Genomic DNA, 22,043 nt, shown 5'->3' with positions numbered 1-22,043 from the left:
AGTGATATGAAGTGTCTTAAGTCTTTAAAAAGTAAACAAAGTCTCTTTCAAGCACAAAGTACCTGGTTTGGAGTGGAAAATCTCTGCAGAGGGCCTCAGAAGAGGAGATGCGTGGAAAAATGGTGTGTGCGTCGGTTACGCCCCTTCACACACGGACTTGCGTCGTTATTTTTCACGCGGGGAGACGTGCTTCGTTCTACGGGAGGAAAAATGGTGTGTGCGTCGGTTGCGCCCCTTCACACACGGACTTGCGTCGTTATTTTTCACTCGGGGAAGACGTGCGTCGTTTTCCGGCACGTGGACCGTCTCCTTCTATGGATCGCGGGATTAGCAGATGTCCCAGGGTCTGTGAGTGGATTCTTCGGATTGTTTTCCGGTTGCACGTCGTTCCAGGAGGCTGTGCGTGGAATTTTCTTTCTCACGGCAGGCGTCGCGTCGATTTCCCCTCTGGAAGTCGGGCGGCGTTGTCCATGCGAGGCCGTGCGTTGAAGTTCCGGCAGCCCCGTAGGCGTCGCGTCGAGCAGCGTGCAGCGATTTTCTCGCCGCGGAGCAAGCTGTGCGTCGAAATTTTGGCGCACAAAGAGTCCAAATGAAAAAGAGAAGTCTTTTTGGTCCTGAGACTTCAGGGAACAGGAGGCAAGCTCTATCCAAGCCCTTGGAGAGCACCTTTACAGCCAGACAAGAGTTCAGCAAGGCAGCAGGCCAACAGCAAGGCAGCAGGCCAACAGCAAGGCAGCAGTCCTTTGTAGAAAGCAGACAGGTGAGTCCTTTGAGCAGCCAGGCAGTTTCTCTTGGCAGGATGTAGTTTCTGGTTCAGGTTTCTTCTCCAGCAAGTGTCAGATGAGGTAGGGCAGAGGCCCTGTTTTATACTAAATTGTGCCTTTGAAGTGGGGGTGACTTCAAAGAGTGGCTAAGAAATGCACCAGGTCCCCTTTCAGTTCAATCCTGTCTGCCAGAGTCCCAGTAGGGGGTGTGGCAGTCCTTTGTGTGAGGGCAGGCCCTCCACCCTCCCAGCCCAGGAAGACCCATTCAAAATGCAGATGTATGCAAGTGAGGCTGAGTACCCTGTGTTTGGGGTGTGTCTGAGTGAATGCACAAGGAGCTGTCAACTAAACCTAGCCAGACGAGGATTGAAAGGCACAGAAAGATTTAAGTGCAAAGAAATGCTCACTTTCTAAAAGTGGCATTTCTAGAATAGTAATATTAAATCCAACTTCACCAGTCAGCAAGATTTTGTATTACCTTTCTGGCCATACTAAATATGACCTTCCTGCTCCTTTCAGATCAGCAGCTGCCACTTCAACAATGTATGAGGGCAGCCCCAATGTTAGCCTATGAAGGGAGCAGGCCTCACAGTGGTGTAAAAACGAATTTAGGTGTTTTACACTACCAGGACATATAAACTACACAGGTACATGTCCTGCCTTTTACCCACACAGCACCCTGCTCTAGGGGTTACCTAGGGCACACATTAGGGGTGACTTATATGTAGAAAAAGGGGAGTTTTAAGCTTGGCAAGTACTTTTAAATGCCAAGTCGAAGTAGCAGTGAAACTGCACACACAGGCCCTGCAATGGCAGGCCTGAGACAAGGTTAAGGGGCTACTGAAGTGGGTGGCACAACCAGTGCTGCAGGCTCACTAGTAGCATTTAATCTACAGGCCCTAGGCACATATAGTGCACTCTCCTAGGGTCTTACAAGTAAATTAAATAGCCAATCATGGATAAACCAATCAACAGTACAATTTACACAGAGAGCATATGCACTTTAGCACTGGTTAGCAGTTGTAAAGTGCCCAGAGTTCAAAAGCCAACAACAACAGGTCAGAAAAAATAGGAGGAAGGAGGCAAAACGTTTGGGGATGATCCTGTCAAAAAGCCAGGTCCAACAGTGTGTCTGACATCAGTGAGTGTGGTGGCAATTGCCACGTACCTGCCAAAGTATTGGGTTGCAATGTGGTTCCGGCTCTGTCTGCCTTGATTTGCAATGTTTCTATCCCCAGGCTGTTGGTGTGGTAGCTCTTGCTCCTCATCCTCCAAATCTGTGTCTTCAGGGGTGAGATGTAGCCCGCGTCTGGTGGCAATGTTGTGTGGGATTGCACAGGCGGCGACAATCTTGAATGCTGTTTCTTGAGCATACTGGAGTGCACCTCCACTTTTGTGGAGGCATCTGAATCTTGCCTTTAACAATCCAAAGGTCCTCTCGATGACAGTTCTGGTCCGCCGATGGGCCCTGTTATATCGCCTCTCGTTCTCATTGCCAGGTGTTAGGTACGGGGTAAGTATCCATGGTCTTAGAGCATGTGCACTGTCACCTGTTTGCCAAAAATAAGCAATGTTAGCAGGGCATGGATGGTTTCCACAGTGACCTGTATGTTAGGCTTCAGGGTGTATTCAGCAATTCCTAATAGATATCCGTCTCCAAACTCCCCACATTCTAGGCGTTGGTGTATCCCACTGTGCCTGAATATGTATGAGTCAGGTTTACTCCCTGGAAATTTGGGTACAATGTCAGTAATGACATGGGCGTCGCATACCACCTGGATGTTTAGTGAGTGGGTACATTTCCTATTGTGGAATACATATTCCAGATTTGCAGGAGGGCAGATTTGTATATGTGTCTCGTCCACACACCCTATTACATGGAGGAAGTTGGCAATTCTGTAGAAGTCCAACTTGGTGCTGTTAATTTCTGCCTCATTCCTGGGTAGGTATATGTATCTGGACATGTGTGTGAGTATGGCATCTAGGAAACATCTGAAGAATCGTGAGAGTGCACTTTGGGATACCCCACCTGCCACGGCAATCACCCCCTGATAGCTACCCTAGGCCAAGAGGTGCAGTGAGCATAGCACTTGCACATGTGTAGGGATGGCGCTGCCGCGCATTGTCTGTCGTTCAAGCTGCGGATTGAGTAGTTCAATTAATTCTAATATTGCTGCACTGCTCAGTCTATATTTGTCATAAATCTCCTCCTCAGTTTGTTGGAATAGTGTCTGCCTAGTTCGGTATATCCTCTCCTGTCTCTGCATCCTCCTCTTCCTCTGCTGGGCAGCGTGGTCTCTCCTCCTCCATGCTATCACATACAGTTCAGCCATTTTGAGTAACCCAGATGCCTTCTGGGTCTCCTTTTATACTTTCGTTCTGGTTACCACCTGCTCTGAATCAGTGGTAATCTGGATGTGCAAAATGGGCTTTTTGCGACTAGTCGCAATTTGCGACTGGCTTTTTCATATGGTTTGTGACTCACAAATTGCGACTTCCTATTTGCGGGTCGCAAAATCAGGTCGCACATTTTGCGAGTCGGTAATGGCTCGCATCGCTATTTGCACTTCGGAAATGGGATTTTTGCATCCCATTTCGGATTTTGTGAGGTCGCAAATTGCGAATGGGGCCATTAGCGACTCGCAAAACTTTGCTACATCTGGCCCTAAATCCCTCGTCCACCCTAGTAGCTTCATTATCAAGTCTTGAACCTTACGCCCAAAAGTTTACATTAACAGGGATTGGCTCTAGTCTGACTTTTTATCAAAATCAGTTTATTGTGATTTTGAATTCTGTGAAGCCTAACTTTTTCGAGGTAGAATGCAACCTGTGCTGTTAAAACTATCTCAGGAAGACAAGTACTTTTGCTTTATGGGTGTTTTCAGAAGCAAGATTCATTTCGACCCTTCATGTCTTGTTCGTCGACATGTTTCTTGCCTTGACTGGACCAGAGGCAATTATTTAAGAGAGAAGGCCCCTTGTTCCTATTTACCCTCTAACTGTCATTTTCGGTGAGTTTTAGCTATACTTTTACAAATTAGGTTGGAGGGCTGGTGGGGAGAGAAAGTTTTGTTTTGAGTTGGGGCATAAACTATTTAAAAACGTATATTTCCAGACAGAGTGGCTAGGAAAAATAGATTTTTCCTAACGCTATTATTCTTCATTATCAAACAATTTTAGATTTATTTGCGCAATATTAGATCAATATAAGTCTTAATTATTTCATTGATGCATGAATCCAATGTAACAGAAATGACTTTCAAGTAGACACATGACCACGTAGACACCAGAAGCCACATGTAGTTTTAAAAAAATGAATTTATTTATTAAACAGGATCAAGAAGCAGATACGACCAACATGCTACTATTAGGCATAATAAATACAGAAGAAAAGCAATAAGTGTGCACTTGCAATCTCAAAACAGCTTAAATTAAATCACTAGACTCTTGATCACAGAATGTAACCTGCTTTAAAGTGCCTTAGAACATTTAAAGTACATATACAGGGGTTAGAACTTCAGTTTGACAATGTTTCAATGGAGAAATCCTGAACACTAAAGTGCCTGTGTGTGTTACTAATACCTTAAAGTGCCTTAGATCAATTAAAGTGCATGAACATGATTTTGCGCTTCAATTTGACATCCTATCAAGGAAAGAACCCTAATCGCCAAAGTGCCTATGTGCAATTTGTTCCGCTAGTAATACATGGAAACCTTTCTCTCACTAATATAATCACATGAAATACTACAGTGTCTAAACATGAGTCATGAAACATTAAACACTTTTTCCATGTCAACATCTTTGACCGCATGTTAAAAATGGGGTCTTTGGTTGACAGTCAGGTTACCCCCTGTTCAAGCAAGGACCCTCACTCTAGTCAGGGTAAAATAGAATCACCCTCAGCTAACCCCTGCTTACCCCCCTTGCTAGCTTGGAAGAGCAGTAGGCTTAACTTCAGAGAACACTACAAAATGACACAACACAGGTTTAGAAAAATAGGAAATATTTATCTAAACAAAACAAGACCAAAACGACAAAATCCACAATACACAAGTCAAGTTATCAATTAAAAAGCAAAACGAGTCTTACTGTAGTTTAAAACACACACTAACACTGTTAGCGTGAAAATGTACCTTGGGTGCATCAAAAATAACCCCGCGCGGGTGAGTGTGCGTCAAAAAGGGCTTGCGATGCGTCGATTTCACTCACGAGCGAGACCTTGCTTCGTTTCTCCTTTCGTCGGTTCGGGCGCATCGTTTCTTCTCTCTTCAGGAGAGCGATGCTTCGATCCGGTCAGCACTCTCGGGTCCGGGCAGGCCTTGCGTTGTTTTTACACACCCAGCGGTACTTGCGTCGGAAATCCAGCCGCACGATGATTAAAAAAACACGCAGCGGGGGTTTCGATCTCCGAGTCTCTGTCAGTGATGCTGTGCGTTTCTCCAGCTCCGTGCGTCAATTCTTCGATCGTGTTTCTGGTGAGCGTCGATTTTTAGCCGCAGAGCTGGTGGCACGTCGTTTCCTCAGCTGCAGATCGGGTCAATGTTTTCACCTCACGGCGCTCTGTGTGTGGATTGCTGTCCCTGGGACTTCAAACAACAGGAGGCAAGCTCTAAATCAAGCCCTTGGAGATTTCTTCTCAAGATGGAAGGCACACAAAGTCCAGTCTTTGCCCTCTTACTCTGGCAGAAGCAGCAACTGCAGGGTTCCTCCACAAAGCACAGTCACGGGCAGGGAAGCTCTACTTCCTCAGCTCTTCAGCTCTTCTCCAGGAAGAGGTTCCCCTTGGTTTCCAGAAGTGTTCTAAAGTCTATGGTTTTGGGTGCCCTTCTTATACCTAATTTCTCCTTTGAAGTAGGCCTACTTCAAAGCAAAGTCTCTCTTGAATGTGAAATCCTGCCTTGCCCAGGCCAGGCCCTAGACACTCACCAGGGGGTTGGAGACTGCATTGTGTGAGGACAGGCACACCCCTTTCAGGTGTTAGTGACCACTTTTTCCCTCCCTCCTAGCACAGATGGCTCATCAGGAAATGCAGACTACACCCCAGCTCCATTTGTGTCACTGTCTAGTGTGAGGTGCAACCAGCCCAACTGTCAAACTGACCCAGACAGGGAATCCACAAACAGGCAGAGTCACAGAAATGGTATAAGCAAGAAAATGCTCACTTCCTAAAAGTGGCATTTTCAAACCCACAAATCAACTTTACTAAAAGATGTATTTTTAAATTGTGACCTCAGGGACCCCAAACTCCACATGTCCATCCGCTCCCAAAGGGAATCTACACTTTAATCATATTTAAAGGTAGCCCCCATATTAACCTATGTGAGGGACAGGCCTTGCAACAGAGAAAAACGAATTAAGCAGTATTTCACTGTCAGGACATATAAAACACATTACTATATGTCCTACTTTAACCATACACTGCGCCCTGCGCTTGGGGCTACCTTGGGCCTACATTAGGGGTGTCTGACATGTAAAAAAAGGGAAGGTTTAGGCCTGGCAAGTGGGTACACTTCCCAAGTCGAATTTACAGTTAAAACTGCACACCCACACACTGCAATGGCAGGTCTGAGACATGATGGCAAAGCTACTTATGTGGGTGGCACAACCAGTGCTGCAGGCCAATAGTAGCATTTGATTTACAGGCCCTGGCACCTCTAGTGCACTTTACTAGGGACATACTAGTGAATCAAATATGCCAATCATGGATAAGCCAATTACATACATATTTTGTAAAGGAGCACTTGGCACTGTTTAGCGGTGGTAAAGTGCCCAGAGTAACAAAAACAGCAAAAGCATGACAAGATGGAGTCGCCCAATACTTTTAAAAGGCTTGTAAATGCTATATTAACACCCCCAAAGTCTTATTTCTAGAATTCTTGGGTAGTTTCGCCGTCTTCAAAAACATAGGCAATCTGATCCCACTTTCGTCGACCACAAGGTTTAAAAAGAGGCTATCAAACCCTGTATCTGCAATAGAAACTCTAATGAAGGTGTCCAGGAGGGCAGCCTGATATTAGGTCCTAATATGAGTCCCCTCTGTTCGACCCCTGCCCCCCTGTTCTACCCCAACATGGGTTTTTTGTTCTGCTATAAACATTTTTGAAAGATTACATCAAGTTCTTTAAAATGTGGACTAGGTATCTGTAAGGGATGGTTAATAAAAAGGAATTGGTTGACATTTTAATTAGCACAACTCTCCCGAACAACTTAAGAAATAATAAAGTTCATCTCACAAGCAGCGCTTTAATCTTGTTAAAGGTTGTGCTATAATTAAGTTGGAAGAGATAGGCAAATTTATCGATCACATAAATTTCTAAGTACCTTACTGGGCGCTGCAATAATGATTGTAGACTGACTGGAAGAGCTAATTTGGGTGCATTTAAAAACAGACATTCCTTTCTACCCTCATTCATCGTATAGCCTCCTACACTTATGGATCCTTTAATCTCTTCAGTTACTCCCTGTATATTATCAGTTTCTGCTTTTAGATATAGTAGCACATCATCAGCAAACAACTTTATCTTGGACATACCTACCAGTGGAGGCACAATTAGGTCATTATTCCATATCCTTATAGCTAATAGCTAGATAAAAAATGTAAACAAAATCGGGGACAGGGGACATCCCTATCTGGAACCACGCTTAATCTTAACTCTCCCCGCCTCTTTAGAGTTAACAGTCACCTTGACTTCCGTCCTTAAATATAGATTCGTCAACGTGATTAGAAATTGAGCCGGAAACCCAGACTGTTTCAAAATAAAAACAACACCTGCCAATTCACCAAATCAAATGCTTTTTCAGTATCCATCATTAAAATCGCAGCTTTCTGCTGGTTGACTAAAAAATAATCTATTGCTTGCGATAAAAACTGCGCATTTGCTGCCATCATTCTTTAGGGCAAAAACCCACTCTGATATGTGTATTACTGCCTGTGCCCCCCCAGACACTCTATCAGCCCAGAGTTTTAGAAACAATTTATAATCTGTATTTAACAAACTTATTGGACAATATGTATTGAGGTCCACTGCATTTTTATCTTTTTTTAAGAAAGCTGATTATTATAGATCCTTTAAGAGAGTTAGGGGGCTCTGATCCTTCTCTAATTTAATTGAACAATTTTGTTGAAAATGGAAGAGGCTCCTTTATAAACACTTTATAAACTTCCAATTGTATGCCATCGCATCCTGTGGCTTTTGCATTTGGCATCTTTTTAAGGGCATTTGCTACTTCAGACTGTACAAATCTATCTGACAGAATATTTTTATGAGACCTCGAAAGTTGAGGCAACTACAGTGTTTCAAAATATTGTTCGTGCTTGACTCAGGGGACAACCTCAGCTCCTTCAGTTACATATATATATATATATATATATATATATATATATATATATATATATATATATGCCTATAGTGCTCTAGTAACGCCTCTGCTATCATGCCTTCCCTGCATTCCAACCCTCCCGCAACCAGATTTTTTAAACTTATTTATCGTTTGCCTATTATTTTTAATTTTTGTTGACCAGACCAAATATTTCCCTATTTACTAACTTTCTTCATATGCCTCTTGCTGAAAGACTCTGTCCAGCAAGATCTCCTCTACCAAAAACACATCGCTAAGATCTTGTTTTGCTTTTTCTAGCAAGCCTCTCTTCTCTTGATATTTTGTCGAATCTATTGACTTGCCCTTAGTAACAAAAAACTAATTTGTGGCCTTGACAACTGCTGCTTGAAGCTTCTAAATTTGCAACAATCGGAGCTAGTTGCTTCTCACTTTATACGCAATGACTTACCCCCTAAATGCGGGTTTCAATGCCTCCCATACCATAAAAGCTGATGCTGAATTACAGTTTATATCAAAATACTCTTTTATAAAACCATTCATTTTGCCCAAACAGTTCCGCTTGAAAGTAGCAACCTATCAAAATGCCACCTTGACCTTAACTTTGGAAGCGGACGTGACTTCATCTGAAAACTAACTACTGAATGATCAGAGAATGGGTTTGCCATGATTTCTACTGCCTCCCATTTCACTGTATTTGATACCAAAACAATCTAATCTGGAGAGATCTAAATCAGTTTGAAAAGCACTTATGTTGTACACTCTCTGTATGGTCGACCTGCCAGGGATCCACTATTCAAACATCATGCTTCATTACTTGTAAGAACTTTGCTGTTCTTGGCTACAACTGTTTTTTCACTCTGTCTGAGGTGTTCCTTTTTAAATCTTGTATAAAGTTTAAATCTCCTGCAAAAACTATTATCCCTTCTACTTCTTTGGCTAAGTCATACATTTGCTTCAATGGCTATGAATCATCAGACACGGGCCCATAGTAGATTACAAAATTGAACCTCTTATTCTTAAATATGGCTTTCACCCAAATCCACCTACCACCTACCCTGGTTGTCCCTCTGTACTTCTTTCATTTCACATTCTAAAGAGTCTGCAAAAAAAATTGCTAACCCCTCACAGCAGCCTATACAGGGTAATAATAAGTTTGAGAAAACCTAACACCTTTTGATGTGGAGCCGCTGTTATCTGAGAATGCTCTTATATGAGTATTTTCTAGTAATGGAAACAGTCTTTTATTGATCGCCACTTTCAAAATCTGTTCTTTGATTCAGAAATCGGAGAAATTAACCAGAATTGGTCAGGGGAATTTTGCATTCACTGGCTGAAGTGCTGGACTCTGTGTACCTTCATAAATGTCAAGCCCCCTGGTGCGTCCGCTAATATATGCTTTCTGATGAGGGAATCCATGAAATACATTACACTCTGTGTTGATCTCTGAGAATCACTCCCTTCTGGAATCCCAATAAATTGAGGGCTGGTTTTCCATTCCATCCATCTTATTGTCTAAATAGCAAACCCTTTTTTTTCCTCATCCAGAATTTGCTTAGTGAAAGAGCCCATTTTATCTTCTAGATCAGAAATTCTTTGCTCAGCCTCCTGCAACTTTCTCGCAAATTGTTCAAATGTCCCAAACTTCTGCTCAATTCTAGCCAGTCTTTACTGTAATTTTTCGATCTCCTGAGGCTGCTACTGCCTTAGTTCTCTGATTTCTGCCAAAATTATCTTAAACAGAAATTTTCTGGATTCGAGCTGAGATATGAAATCCGTGTTTATGGTGTTACTGACACTGGTTCGCAGTTTTGAACCACTGGCCGTGAGTCCGCAGTATATTGCACATTTTCCCTGTGTTGTCAGTCCCAACCTGTACCATTTCCTTCTCCAAACCCGCTGGCAGTAGTGTATCTGCGACTAATACCTCTGTACTTTCTCTTTGCCCGGCATTCATAGTTCAGCTTGTTCTTATAGTCTCAGTACACCTATGCTGCTCTCGCCTCATCTTTTTCGCTTGGCCACTTCTGCCTTCCGTATTCTTGGGCTCTTGTTACTGAGCTTGCACCTACATCTGTTATGCCGCAAAGACTAGCAGAGTCCCCCTTGTGCGCTGTAGTCTGATCGGCAGTCTGCGTTTCGGACAACCGGTCCTGCCGCGGTCCCCTTTTAGGGCTGCAACCTGCTTTTTGGACTGTGGCATGGTCTGGGAGTCCTCTCTTGGGTTCTGGGTCACGCTGCACTCATTCTTGGCCCCCTAGTTTGCTCACCTGCTTTCTGGATTTATTTTTCTTCTTTCCTTTTCTTTTCCTTTTTTCTCCTTCCTTGGCCATATTTTCTTCTTCTTCCCAGGAGTCTGTGTTTCCTTCCCTACATGCATTGCTTATCACCTTTTCTACTATGGCTATTTTTCCATTCACCTGTATCTGTATCTGGCTTTCCCAATCCAAGATTGTGTCTTTAGCTCTGCATGTCACTTCCTGTTTGTCAGTATAAAAGCACAGAAGGTCTTCCGTTCCTTGTGTTGCAAACACTTCCGCCCTGGTGGTACTCCTCGCTCCTTCTTTCCATGATTTTGCCTGCAGTTTTGTTGTTCTTTATTCGTTATTTTTTCTCAGTTTTTTCATTTTTGCCTCTTTTCAGGAGTTCCTGTGATCTGAGGTTTTTTTTCTAATCTTGTTTTTTTTCCCTCTGGGATTCCTTCTGGAGGTTATGGCCTGCTAGGTGTTATACTGTCAGCAGCACCATGACTTCTGAAAAGGGTCGCCCTTACCTTGGTCAATCCAGAACTAGCAAGAAACCAGGTGGTTCCCCTAGACTGGCAGATTACAGCAGTAAGAAGCGTGCAAATTGTGACAACATCTGCAGTGAAGACAGGAACGCCGTTTATACCTCTAGGTAAATAGCCCTCTTTGCTCAATTGTTGCACATCAATGGAAGCCTCCTTATGGCCCTCTTAATTCCCATCTTCATGCCCCTCTATGGATTCGGTCAAAGATTGTTCTGTTTGAGGAGGACTGATGATTAGATTTGGCTGTAAATGGTCAGACTGCTTTGTATTTATTTCTTGGTATGGAGGACAGATGTCTCTCCAACACACTACCACCTTCTCTCACTCCCACTGTCCTGCGGGCCATCACAGCCAAGCGTCTTTGCTCCACTTACCACTTTCTTTTCTGCACAAAAGCTCTGTTCTGTGCGTCATCTGTGGACTGTGCATGTTGCTTCAACAAAAGGACTGGCCCCCCCATTCAAATCCCTTTGGCCTCACCCTCTCACAACAACTCCTTGTGTCAGACGATCGCTTACCTCAGGGATGAGGGAGCCTCCCAGCCTGTTAGCTTCTCAAGCCTCAGCCCATCTGCTCGTGCTGAAGGGACGGGCTCCAGCCTTTGGAAAACACCAGTCATCACGCCCCCTTAATTCTGTGTCTGCCCGCTTCTTCTTCACAGCTGTGGGGAATTCCTCAAACCTCCCCTCGCAGGCGTACAGACAGAAATGCGAGCAGGAATGCGGGCAGAAACAAAGTTTAGTCGGGCGAGCACGAAGTCCTGTGAAGACACAGAAGCCTCCATCAGGCAACAGCCTCAAATCGCGGATCCCGCTGTGGTTCCAGCAGAGCTCACGCTCACAAGCAACACATATGCCTATGTGAGGGAGGGATCACCATTGACAAACGCTAAGAGAACGACATGTGGGCTCTGCCTGATGTTCAGGGGCCACATGTAGGAACTGAATCATCTGCGAGTTCCTATTTGTGAATCAATGCAAACTGCAAATAGGATCTTGCAAATCCCCATGTAGGTACAATGTGAAGCCTCAAATTGTGAGTTGATAGTAAGTCATATCACAATTAGAGGAATTTCAAAAAGTAAATACCTAACTTTGCGCATGGCATTGCAAATTGTGATTTGTGTTGCAAAATCAGAAAAAACACTTCCTGGTCATGGTTAATCACCTCTGAACCAGGAAGTGCCTCACAGAACCTGCCTGGAGACCAGCCTGAGTAGAGGAGTGTAGCTGCCATTCACAGCACAGGTACTACAACCCCAAAGGATCCCAAGCAGCAGCAATGGTGCAGAAAAAAACCCTGGAGGAATTAAAAGGAAACAAAGGATCTCTGAAAAGATGTTGGAGATACTCACAAAGTGTGCTATGAGAACCATGATGTATGTTTTGGGAAGGCATCAATGACATTTGCAGAGGTCACAGAAACTGGCAGGAAATACAAGCCAAAATAAATGCCATTGGAGTCACACAGTGATCCATTGATGAAATCTGCAAGAGGTGGTATGACCTCAGGTCACATACAAAAGAAAAGGCGGCTAAGGGACTCAGAATCCTGGGAAACTGGAGGCAGCCCCACCAACAGTACCACCATCCACTGCACATGAGACCATGGTGGAGACCGCATTGTAGCCAGAGGTTGTCGTGGGCATTGAAAACATTGACAGTTCTGCACCAGGAACATCACAAAGTAAGTGTACAATATTTACTTTTGTCACAATTCAGACCCCACAGCTATGTCCAAATTCAAATTGTCCAGTAGCATGCATCAGACATTTGTTTCCCAAAAGTAAAGTATGTAACCATTATAGTGCAGTATGGGTGATGTAGTCAAAGGCAGCTTAGGAGTCATATGCACATTTATTGGGGCAGACATCAGAAAGATAAATAACATGTATCACATAACCTATCTGATTCTGAACTGGAACTACCTATTGTCACTCCCCGCACAGCAAATGACCTCATTTAAGGATAGCTCTAATGGGGGCTTGAAGGTCGTAGCTGCCGGATGTTACTGGAACTGGAGGCACTCAGGTAATGGCATCTGATTTTCCAATCCCGCAATCCAGACAGACAATGAGGTCCCTTGCGGAGAGAGGACTGCCTTTGAGTACCAGGATAACATGGTCAGGGGCCCGCCACTTCCACATGGCCAGCTATGCAGCTCCTTGTTTGTCACAGTGGGCTGCATCGGCCCATAGTTCCCATTCACCATTCAACTTTGGAGGTGGAGGATACCGTTCATATGGTGTCTGTTACTTTAGTTTGGACAGGGGCGGGGTTCCAGCCAGTCCTGGGGAAGGGGAGTTGGGGTGTTCTGTTGTTTTTTTTGTTATTTGGGGAATGTGCAGTGCATAGTGTGATGGATGTTTTCTTTTAAATGGCCACATTTGTCAGGTTCCAACCTTACCGACCTCGGATAGTGACAGCCCTTCTGGACTTCTTTCCGCTTTCTTACTTTTCAACAAGTCTATCCCCACACGTTATATTGTAATCTCCTGGAATGTGAGAGGGACTTATTCACTAACAAAATTATATATGGTATTTTCCTATCTGTCTCGCCATGGTGTCCATCTGGCCTTACTGCAAGAAACGCACATTCTTCGGAAAGAGGGATTTGCCCGGCAGCGCTGCTTGAAAGGAGAATTGTACTATACGACTTATTCCGCATATGCCAGTGGGGGACTGATTTGGGTCAAGCCTGGGTTCCCGTTCCATTACACGGCCCGAAGGGTAGACCTGGAGGGGCGTTTTGTGGCTTTAAAGGGTCGCCTAGATGGGAAGGACATAGCGCTCATGAATATTTAAGCCATAAATGTCAATCAAGCTAGTTTCTTTGCAGACCTTTCTCTACAGCTCTTTCCCTATTTGACAGGAGAAGTACTCATTGGGGGTGATTTTAACTGTGTAGGGGATCCGTACCTGGATAGATCACACCCCCTGCTGGTTGACTCCTCAGTGTACAAATTAGCCCAGACGTTTACATCTCGGGGTAGAATTGGAATTTGTTCAATTCCTGGTGCACCCTACATCCACAAGTCAGGGACTACTCATGCTATTCTCCATATATACAATTAACATGTGCTGTTGGATAAGTTTCTCTGTACTCCACCCTTGCACCACAAAATTAATAACATAGAGTATCTTGCCAGGACTATTTCGGACCATAACCCGATCCTCCTACACCTGAGCTGGGGTGATGATCCGCTCCTGATCCCTTCCTCGAAACTTAGACTAGACGTTTTGACCGACCCTCCATTTAGGGCGCAAGTTGGGGCATGTATCACCCAATACTTCCTGGAGAACAATGATTCCACTGACTCTAGAGGTACGGAATGGGCCGCATTTAAGACGGTCCTGGGGGGCCGCTGCATAGCTGAATCAACTGGAGTCTAGAAGACCCTGATTCACAAGGTTTAGGCTGCTGAAACTGCATTGAGACATGTCGAGCTGGATAACTTGAGGGGTCTGACCAATCGGGAGTCCCTACTGGTGTCCAAAGAAAAAGTATCAGAGCAGATAGAGCGACTCAGATGTCATGACTATTGAAACTAAATGATAATGCCCCATGCGCCTAGGGACAAAGCAGGGCGGCTCCTGGCCTAGTTAGCGAATCCCAATACCAAGGGAACCCCAGAAGTGGAGAGTAAAATGGAGTCTGGCCTTTCGCTGAATACACAAGCAGAAATTAATGGAGCCTACTATGACTACTATACAATGCTATACAAAAGCAAGTCCCAAGTATCCCCAGATGAAATTAAGGCCTTCCTTACACCACTCTAATTTCCAAGGTTGTCGTAGGAAGAGGCTGAGCTATTGGGTGGTGAGATTACACTACCGGAGTTAAAAGCAGCCATTAAGCAAATGGCTCGAGGGAAAATCCCGGGTGCGGACGGCTTCCCAATTCAGTTCTGTGTTTCATTCGTAGAGCCATTGGCACCTAAATTAATGGGAATGTGCAACAAGGCCAGGTTGTTGAAGGTCCCTCCACTCACCAGCAGAGAAGCCCTAATAGTACCTCTGCTAAAAGCTGGGAAGCAACCTCACGACATGAAGGCCTGTCACCCGCTGTCAATCCTAGATGCAGGCTACAAAATTCTTAGTAGAATACTTACCTCTAGGTTTTTACACCATATGCCTCAGCTGATACATAGGGATCAGTCGGGCTTCATCCTGGGCTGCACCACAGCGCTGAACATATGTCGACTGCTGTTGTTGCTAGACTACAGCACCATATTCTGGGATATTGTCAGTAGATATCGAAAAGGCTTTTGATAGCCTGGAATGGAATTATTTGACCAAAGTGATCTCGAGTTTCCACCTGGGCCCTGGGTTGGTAAGTTGACAGTAGGGAAGACCTACATGGGGCCCAGCTGTTACTGTAAACCTTTGGTGACATATCAAGTCTCAGGTTTAAGTGGACAAAGACCAGCCTGTTCTCAGTCCACCTGGGCGTGCCCCTTCCTGTAGGGTTGAACTCTTTACATTGGAAACCGCATTGCAGTACATATTTGGGGATGAGGATTTATCACTCTCCCTCTGGGGTTGTAGAAGGCAATATCGGACGGGCGATTGGTTCCCTGAAGGGATCCATGGACTTTTAGAGCACACTCCCTTTATCAGTGATGGCATGTTGAAAATGCTAACACTGCCTCGACGTCTCTATTATTTCACTGCATTGCTCATTAAAATCCCTTTGGCCCTTTTTAGGGACATAGACTCTCTGATGCTATCCTATATCTGGGGAACGGGCCGAAAGCGGGTAGTACTTTCCACTTTGCAATGACCAACCGCATTGGGTGGGCTGGCAGCACCACACTTTGAAGCCTAATACATAGCAGCACAGTTGCAATGCTTTACGCAATGGATGAGGAGCTGACCTGCCTACTGACATGGGGCATGGTACACCGGCTGTACCTCGACTAATTCAGATCCTTTTGGGGATGAGGGATCCAACACAATGCATGACAAGTGGGCACAAGGTAATAGCGTATTGTTGGAGTAGATGCCTGCTGAGAACCAGAACCAAACACCCATATTCTTCTGAGCACCCCCCCGGACTAATTAACAGCCTTCTTACACAAAAATAATTAGCAAGGCCTATATCAACTTAAAGAGGCAGGAGTGCACACAGTGGGGGATTTGTTCAGGGACGGGGTATTACTCCCCTACAACGCATTACAGACCAAGTTTCACTTACGCCCTCAACATTTCCTGATACATGGGACACTTGTGGTCACTATAAGACAACATTGGGGAGCAGGCTGCGCAGAACCACCCACTCTCTCTAGCTGCACATACATAGCCACAGCAGCGGGCACGTTGAAGGCAGTCACATGCCTGTACTGTAGGATAACTAATGACTCCCTACAGCCCTTAGAAAACATACGCCAGAAATGGGAGGCGGATATCGACAAATCCTTTACAGATGATAGATGTGATGTTGTGTTGGAGAGAGTGCCCAAAATATTGCACAAATCCAGATACAAATTAATTAACTTTTGCATTATTCACAGAGCTTACTTAACCCCTAACAGGTTGAACAGAATGCTTATGGTGACTGAGATTAAATGTCCAAAATGTGACCAAATAGGGGCAGATTTCCTTCATATGCTTTGGAGTTGCCCGCAACTTCTTTACTACTGGCAGGAAATAGTTGGCTCTCTCTAGACATTGGTTAACAGAGACATTCCTGGAGACCCAGTCTACTGTCTCTTAAGTGACTTCCTGTATACCCCTAAAACAAAAATACTCAGAAAAGTCATTGACCTAGGGTTCATATTGGCCAAGCTGGATATTACCTGTATTTGGAAATACCCTCAGGGCCCTCAGGTACTAGCGTGGCACAGGGAACTCCTAAAGTGGGTAGATTATGAAGGGGAAATGTTGACCTTGGAGGCCCTGTGAAGTGGTTGCACCTTAGAAAGGGCTAGGGCATGGGCGACATTAGTTGAGAGTTCAAAGAAATGGTCTCCCTCTCTACTAACTCCCTGACTAGGTCTACATAGGGGAGGGACGAGAGTGGTAATTACATGAAGTCACTCAGATCTGGGTTTGTCATCCAATGGGCAAGTTAGCTGTTCTGAGGAAGGGGCTAGGTACTAGGAAGCATGTTATTGACCTGCACTGGGGAGAGGGATTCTGGGGTGCATCAGACAGAGTTAGGGGTGTTGGGGTTACCTGGGATGGGCTCTTGGCTTGTATTATGTTACTGATAACTAAAGTTGAACTACTTTGCATTGACTGCTTTATGAGCTTTCCCAGAGTTCTCTCTCAATAAACTAATACAAATTGTTTAAAAAAATAACATGTATCACATTTGTCCCACAAATCCCCCTGAGGTACAGAGTGAGGATGCCAATGTTGAGGGAGTGGATGTTGCCAAGATGGCAGCAGAGGAACCTATCCCTATAGACAGCACCACCCCACACACTGTAGCTTGATGTCAATGTCACCAGAGCCTGCGGCAATGGAGGACGATGATGTCTCTGTGCCACCAAGTCCAATCTCACAGTCAAGTGTGAGCAAAGACCAGTGTCCTCCAGTATGTGTGTGCAGGAGGCGCCATGAGGCACTGATGCTGTTGAAGATGTTGCAAATGCACAAGTGTTTGTCGGTTTAGAGACAGCCCTACTCCAAAGTCAATGCCTGCAAAACAAGCATTTAAAAAGAATCAGCAGGAATATGCAGAGCAAGCGGCAGAACATGTCTGTTGGCTTCAATAATATCAGGACACAATTCTCAACACTGAACACCAATGTAGTGAGCCTGACCACTGCCATTCAGGAATTGGGCCAGCCAGTGAGGGCTGACTGTGCCTATCAGAGGCATTGGGATCACAGTGCTGAAACTAGAATGGACCGGCTAAGTTGTTCCATAGGTAAATTGATCACTTCTACTACCAGACTCTCCAGGAGAACCGTCACATTGCAGGTGGAAATGGGACACTAGCTGTGATGTTTCCAGGAGTCTAGACAGATTACTGCTGCAGTTGAACTCCTACAGATGCACAGGTGCAAAAGGTGCAGGAGATGCCCCTCCAGGTAGTGAGGAAAAGTCCAGTGGGATCAGCGTATCAGCCACTGATGCCTGGACCTTGTTCTACAGTAGCACCAGCCATATCACTGTTGGTGAACATGCAGGGAAAGAGCATGTTGGACGTAGCCGTAAAAAGCAGTAATGCACACTTATCTGTGGCTAGGCAGTTACACATGGATATTATTTGTTTGGTAATGTAACCAACACTATTTTGTATTTCACTTATCACATGGGAATCATATAGTTCAGACGGAAATGGCAAAAAGAGTAACCTAACATTAAAGGCTTCTTTAGTTAAAAAAATTGTGTATACTTGCATCATTTCTGTGAATGCAGTGTTACCCAAAACTTACCTTGCAAAGTAATGTGCTGCTGTGTTATCCCGTTGGTGTCTCCTCTCCACTGCTATGGTCTGGTCCCCAGGTTGTAATAGCGGTGCTTCTGGATCATCATTTTCCAAGTCTGTGTCCTCCAAATTGAGGTGTAGCTCATGCCTGGTCACTATGTTGTGTAGGATGGCACGGGTTGCCACAATTGTGCATGAAACCTCTGGGGCACCTCCACTTTTGTGAAGGCACCAGATTCTGGATGTGAGCATGCCAAAGGTACATTCAATTACAGCTGTAGGGCAGTAATAGGCACTGTTGCATCACCTCTCATTGTGGTCTGCTGGAGCTAGGTATTGTGTCAAGATCCAAGGTTGTAACGCATAAGTGCTGTCTCCTGGAGAAACAGAATATGTGTGAGCATGGCAGTACCTGCTGTTAGACAGACACATGTACGTGGTTTGTATTACAGCATCACATCACCTAGTAAAAACCCATCTTCAAACTCCCCACATTCCAGACGTTGGTGTACTTCACTGTGCCTGAGGATGTATGCGTGATGGGTGCTCCCTGGGTATTGGCCACTATATCTGTGGTGACATTATAGGCATCACATACCACCTGGATATTGAGGGAATTGGTAATTTTGCTGTTTCGGAATAGGTATTTATGATGTGATGGAGGACAAATAGGAACATGTGTCCTATCTACACACCTTTATACATGGGGGAAGTGGGCAATCCTGTAAAAGTTGTTTTTTATGTTGTGTAGGTCTGCTGCATTCCTGGGGAGATACATGTAATTGTTTATGTGGGTGAGCATGGCATCTAGAAACCGGTTAAAGAAACGTGGCAGTGCACTTTGGTACACCCCACCAGCAACTGTAATTCCCCCCAGTAGCTACCTGAGGCCAAAACGTGCAGTGAACACGGGGATGGAGTTGCTTCACAGGGTACTGCTTTCCATATGGGGCTTTAACATAGCTATAAAATGTAAGTTCACAGCACTACTCAGCTTGTATTTCTCATATATTTCCTCCTCTGTCTGCTGGAATATGGTGAGCCGGACTGAAAATCTCCTCCTGTCTCCTCCTCCTCTGCTGGGCAGCCAGGTATCACCTACCCTTAGCAAGTGCAGCCATTATGGAAACCCCTGATGCATTCTGGACCTCCTTTTATACTTTGCACATATTTGCTCTCCTGATTGGAAACAGTATAAAATTGCATGTGCAAACTGGCATTTTTGCAACTAGTTGCAATGTGTGACAGGCTCTTACATATGGTTTGTGACTTGCAAATAACAATTCAGTATTTGCAAGTCGCAAAAAAGGTTTGCTATTGTTACTGAGTCACAGTTTGGCTGCAATGTTATTTGTCGCTACCTAATTGCATCCGCACATACTGAAACACAACATTTAGGGTCGCAAATAGGTCTGGAACCATTTTGCAAGTCACTAAACGTTAGTACATCTGGCCCCAGAACTCGAAACGTTAATCTTTAGATTAAGGTTCTTAGACCTTAACTTACTAAACCCATGTAACTGTAACTCTCAATTCTAATGCAGGAAAACATAACTATGGCATTCAGTCCAAAACTAAATGCACAGACATGAGGTTAATGGGTGAAAGAAATAACTAATTCTACGTATCACATTTGTGTCATGCTGTCACAGGATCTGGTCTAATACCCAAAAAGCAGGGTACTAAGCTACAATATTCAATGACACTTATCTAATTTGCTGCTAGAAGAAACCGTTGCTATATTGGGATCCTGCTGTGATGCTTCAATTCTCCTCATCAACAAAAGGGTGAGACGTTTTTTAAGTGACTTCCCTAAGGAGTCAGAGTGTCATGTTCAAGTTGCCATGATCGCCTTCATACCAGCAGGTTTGGAGGTGGGAGTGAGGCACTGTGAGCTAGCCAGGAATTTGACCTACAGTCTTTGATGGTGTTGAAGAACTCAGTCTCCACATTCTGAAGTTCTACCGGTCTAATATGCAGTGCTAATATTTTAGTAGGAACCATATAACAGAAGAAGTTCTTTCACTGTTGCCACAAAGAACTGCTCTTGACAGGTTGTGATGTCACCAAAATCAGAAGATGTACCAAATCCAGGATCTTCTAACAGCAGTAAATAATTTGACTCTTCAAGTCCAGAGCCTAACTGTAAATAAGTGTGTCATTAGTAGAGCAGGGTGAGAGCCCTGCTCAAGTAATAAACACAATCGTTGTCAGAGTGAACCACTAAAGTCAATAAATTAACCTGTGCTTAACCCTCTGGGAGCTTGGCATAAAAGTAGTCAAGTTTAACTTAGAGGCAATGTTTAAAGCATTTATTCACACTGAGACAGTAATAAAGCAAAAACACAACACAGGAACAATCCCAAACCAATTAAAAAAAATAGAGTAAAGTGTTATAAAATGACACTAAAACTACAAAAATTACATCTAGTATGGCTTGAGCTATATAAAGATCAGGTGAAAATATCCCCAAAAGTCACAAAGCACCACTTTTTTGGGGATCCTCCGTTGTGAGGCCTGGCTAAACTAATAGTCAATGGATATACTTGGAACATAAAAAAATGTTTGTATGCTTGCCAAATCCACTTTACTTTTAAATCACATATCTGCACCTGTGATAGATCTAAGGTGGGGTCCATCATAAGTAATTCAAAAGAAAATACATTTGCATAGGCCGTGCCATTATTTTCTGAGGCAAGTCCGCTCCTTAATTTTCCTGCCATCTTAACTGATTTCAAGAAGATGTTTGATCGACAAAATAGAAAATATTCAGGAGGAGATTTTTTAGATAAATCAAGGCTCATGGGATCTCCAAATCTATATTTCCATGATCAAGGCTTTAGTCAGAGTAATCACAAGTCAGCACTATTTACTCCATTCCATAAGGGACTGAAAGACAATTAAAGGAAGAACTCACTAGAATAACCAGACTTGAGTCCTTGCAAGAGCTCATTCAACTGACCATTCCAACTGACAACCTTATCCATGAGAGGAGGATGGAACGTTGGTAACAGTCACAGGGAAAGGTTTTCCACAAACCTGCATTTAAGACCACACTCAAATCTCTGGATTCTAAAAAAAGAACCAGTGCAAGTTGGCTACCTTGACCAAAGAAGAAAAACGAAGATGACAAAAAATATTCCTATACATATCCTGTGGTCAGGCTTCTTCCAAATTCATTTCCCACTCATCCATCTTGTCAACTCAAGGACTCGCAACTAAAAGGCTAATAACTAGTGCAGGGAATAGTTGAAAGGAAAATAACCTGCCCTAGCCCCAAAGCTTTTCTGTGTGTGTTCTGTTTCATGGAGCACTTCAGGTCTAGTCTCATTGTTACGTACTATAAGTTATTTTATCCTTGGTGCTTCAAATGCATAGATAGATATTCAGTAGTTCAGATGCCTGTCAAAAGCAAAGAAGTTCAGTAGCAGCTGAAGTAGCTGTCTGGATTAGTAATTGAAGAGACCAATACCTTCATAATTTTCATTTCCTCTCTTTACGAAAATATTACCTTTCTTCTTCTCTCTTCCCTTTGAGGGGTACTTTTGAACTTCGGCCCTGCGTAAACTATAAGGTCTAAATCCAGTAAGTATCAAAGATTGCTACCGGCTACCCCTAATTTCCGATATTTTGAAAGCTGTTTAAGATGCAAAAAATATTTAGCAAGTTGGACTTAAAAGGGGCATACCATTTAATTACAGTAAAGGCTAGTAATGAATGGGAAGACTGCTTTGAGAACACCTTTTGAGCATCACTGATATTGTGTATTG

Source organism: Pleurodeles waltl, chromosome 4_2, assembly GCF_031143425.1.
Source record: "Pleurodeles waltl isolate 20211129_DDA chromosome 4_2, aPleWal1.hap1.20221129, whole genome shotgun sequence".
Taxonomy (NCBI): Eukaryota; Metazoa; Chordata; class Amphibia; order Caudata; family Salamandridae; genus Pleurodeles; species Pleurodeles waltl.
This window is presented reverse-complemented; position numbering follows the sequence as displayed.